Source organism: Rhipicephalus microplus, chromosome 6 (genome assembly GCF_043290135.1).
Source record: "Rhipicephalus microplus isolate Deutch F79 chromosome 6, USDA_Rmic, whole genome shotgun sequence".
NCBI classification, from domain to species: Eukaryota; Metazoa; Arthropoda; class Arachnida; order Ixodida; family Ixodidae; genus Rhipicephalus; species Rhipicephalus microplus.
Window position 1 is genome coordinate 68,355,672 of NC_134705.1, and position 3,922 is coordinate 68,359,593.

Genomic DNA, 3,922 nt, shown 5'->3' on the forward strand with positions numbered 1-3,922 from the left:
CATTGCCACTCCCATTACTCTCCTAAAAGGAGTAACTGCAGAGGGAGGAACCGTTGCTCTCCTTTCAGTTCCTCCTTCGGGGGATGAACAGTTACTCCCTCCAGTTCCTCCCTGCATACCAACAGTTACTCCCACCAGTTGCTCCCTGCCGACCAACCATTACTCCCACCAGTTGCTCTTCTAAGAGCAACAGTTACTCTTTACCGTTCCTCCCACGTGTTCGCCGTTACTCTCTGAAAACCAACTGCACATGCTTCCAGTTACTCCTTGGGGAAATGAGTATTTATCTCGAGTATGCTTGTCACACGCTTAACACATGGCGAGAGCTCCTTGGAAGAGCACTGCTTGGGTGCTTCTAACGCAAAAAGTGGACAATATTGAAAGGAAAATAAATGCTTTATTGTTCTTTTTATGAGGCGACGTGTGACCACACGTAAAAGTAGACTTCGCCACACCACAGCCAGCACTAAACAAACACCATAATACATCAAAGGTTTTCTGCGTCATCCGTGGAAAAACAATCTTGAATTTCTAGCATAGGGCAGTCTGTGTCATCATTGGTGAGAGAAGGGCAACTTCTCCAATTCTGAAGAACTCAAGTTTCGCAGCTGGTGTTTCCATCAGGCTAGCGCAGCAGAACGTCACCGCAGGCATATGTGAAGCATCTCATTGCTGCAAGAAAAAAATAGAAGTGTGAGGTTAAACATGCCAGAATCAATTCATAACAATGAGTCACACACACTGCAGCAGCGCTTACATTCTAGGATGTCTACTGCAAAACCAAATGTGAAAAAAAGGAAGGTTCGGCCAAACGTTACTTGGCAAGCCATATAAATGCTGATGTGGTAGACGCTCTTCACATGATGTCTCAGACAGCAATATTCTGGAAGAAAATGTGCAGCACCTCAACAAGGCATATTTGTAGCAGTTAAAGATACCCTTGGGTACAGTTAACTTGTTTCCTATACACAGCTGAGTGACATTTCTATGAGCCCATTCACCAATGGGCATTCTAAATGAGGTCTTGTGTGTGGCAAATAACACGTACTGTCCGCTCATGTTAAAATACTTATTTAGCTCGTGCACATAGTTGCTCTCGATTCTACTGTTCTATCATACACTGCTGCGTCTTGAATTGTGCAATACCTGTAGGCACAAGCCAAGCATGCAAAGCCTACTTGAAAGCAACCATTTGCAGAGGCTACATGATAATCTTCAGTATATTTCTTTGTACCTGACGCAAACGGCTGGACAAAACTATAGACAAATAAATGTAGACCGCGCTACCTTCAAAAAATGCTTTAAATTTAGAAAACTAGGGTGCATTCGTTCACTCGGTTGACGAGTCACAGCCACGAGATATGTAAACGAAGCAATATATCTTAAGGCATGCACAGATATTCTGATTCTTTGTTTGACAGTGTCACAGATAGCTTGCCAATACATATATATTTGAGAGCAACAAGATGTGAAGCTTTCATTAGTTCAACGTCTTGTTGGTTCACAGCCAAACAGGTTACTGCTTGTTAGACAAATTGGAATAAGCACACCATGGTTTCCGAAAAAAAAAGCATTATTAGAAGTTAGCTCCTGGTGTGAATGTCTGCCTATTTATTTTGTACTGCCTTCTACATGTGCCACAAAGACATTTGTTGAGGATGTGCTACCAGTCAAGCCAAGATCGCATACTTGGTCAATGTGATGGAAATACAAACATTAGAAACACTGCCACCTCTAGTAAGAGCATAACACTTCAGTATCTTGGACTAGCAAAGAGGTGCACAAGAAAGATAAGCCCACTCTTGCGGAACTTTGAACGCGAATATTTCAGAGTGTGGAAGGTCAACATGCTGTGGCACTTTTAAACCCACGAAACATCTGCAGAAAACAGGGTAAAGGCAAGTCAAGAAACGCTGTTATGAAGGCCTGCACATGGACAGCTTTGTGAATCTAGGCCCAAGTGTTATGCTTTGTGCAAGCCAAAATCCATGTAAATAGGGAAAGCATACTTTTAGGAGTACCAGCATAAACAAATCTTGGCAGTTGGCTTTTTAGTACAAACAGCAATCCCTGCAATGAAAACATAAACATTTTATCTTAACGGTAACAGTGTGAGCACACACACGGGCCAGCGGAGCCATGTCGAATTGTCAGTGCCAGTGTAACCATGTGGCATAATGAACTATTCTCTGGCCAACACATGCACAGTTTGCCCCTAAAAAGCGATGCTTTCATATACGTAGTACAAAAAGTCTGCACTTACCAAAATTCACTTGCTTTCTGTACTTTAGCATCATTGGGAACATCTTTATCTGCAGTATAACCAAATTTGTGTCATATCCCTGAAAAAAAAGTAAAAGACATGCATCAAATATTGTTTCATTTGGTAGCAGTGAAGTCAGGTTAAGAACAGCCAAGTGGGAATCAGCCTAATTATGTGCATGCGGCAAATCCCAAACGGCGTTATTGAGGTTGTCGAAATTTTCGTCGATTGGTATTAACGTCGATATGTGACTTCAACGGCATGCCAAGTTTTCACAGCGCATAAAGATTTCATGATGCAGAATAATGACAGCGCTAACGAGAACATACAGCATTTATGATTGTCTTTTACAATATTCAGTTTTGCTAAGGTTTTGTATCACTAAAGAAATCTGAAAGATTTGGGTCATTCCTCCTCCAATTGTTCTGTCAATATGTAAACTGCTCGCTTGATGGTGCGCTTATAAAATAGTACGTTCAGCGCAGAGGTGAAGCAAGTGACGCAGTGATGTGGGCAGATTTTTTTTTTTTTTTAGGCGTGCGGGGAGGGGGGGGGTCCGCTTATCTGAATAGGCCGGGCAAGCGAATATGGTCGTCAATTTGGGCTCCCTACGCCCGGCCTAAAAAAAATTCTGTGCGCAACCGCCTGGCTATGCCAGTGAAGTGATGCGACAATGATTTGTTCACTTACTGATTTACATACACTTTACATCTCTAAAAAATGCGGCCCAAGGCCCCAACACTCAGCCGTTAACATTACATAAAGCCAATGGTAGAAAAGTGCCAGTATGAATGCAGCTACAACCCCGCCCCAATGTTTCTTTCAAGCGAGGTAGTGTTGCGGAAATGAACTTTTAACTGCAAAAGTACACTGGCACTGCAGTGGTGACAGGGGAAGCAAGAGGGTATGCAGGCGGTAATAGAGGTAATTTAGTCCGATACGGCTAGCAATGGATACGGTGAATAAGAGCAAATCATTTCTCTTTCAATAGCGCAACCACTCAACAATGTATTGTAAGAGCATTAAATGTTGCTGGAAATGCCACTCACCTGCACGCTGATGCATGCACAGTCCTTTGTCCGACGAGCGAACAGGCTTGCAGATAGCTGAAGACGTGTTTACGATGTGTTTGGTCCACCCAGCAGCAAAATCCACAACTACTTCGCGCTCCATAAAGATAAATATACACTAACCTTCATCACGAATAAGTAGAAACGCAAATCTGCGACACACACACACGATCAAAACATAGCTCACAAGTTCGCACGTCCATGTGCTCGCCAACCACAGACCATATGAAAATGAGTAAGTAGTGCGAACGCGAACCTAGTTGCGCCGAGAAAAAAAAACGTCGAGCAGTGGCAGCTCAGGCGTCAGCGCAATAATTTCAGTGTGTTTTCCTAATACAATTATAATAAAAAAACTGAGGTACACTAAAACTCATAAATAAATATAAAAGTTGAGTGTAATTTTTATTTAGTGCTAGTCAACATAAACACTGAATAAAAATTACTTTGTAACTTACATCGTTTGCTACGCTAGCGCCACACTTCTCGTGCGGGCGCAGATGGCGCAGATTTGTCATTCTGCCCTCAAACTACACGGTGAAGCGTGCTACTAAGTGTATGGCTGATGAGAAGCGCGTCTGGGTCCGCTTTT

The 3,922-nt window shown here is 42.8% G+C and overlaps 1 long non-coding RNA gene across 1 annotated transcript; it reads right to left on the reverse strand.

Moving 5' to 3' along the window:
- Window positions 1–377: 377 nt before the first annotated feature.
- LOC142765299 (uncharacterized) lies at window positions 378–3,563 on the reverse strand. Its single transcript, XR_012884155.1, has 2 exons — window positions 3,313–3,563; window positions 378–2,342 (listed from the first exon to the last, which is right to left on the reverse strand). It is a non-coding gene; the product is annotated as an uncharacterized LOC142765299 (long non-coding RNA).
- Window positions 3,564–3,922: the final 359 nt, after the last annotated feature.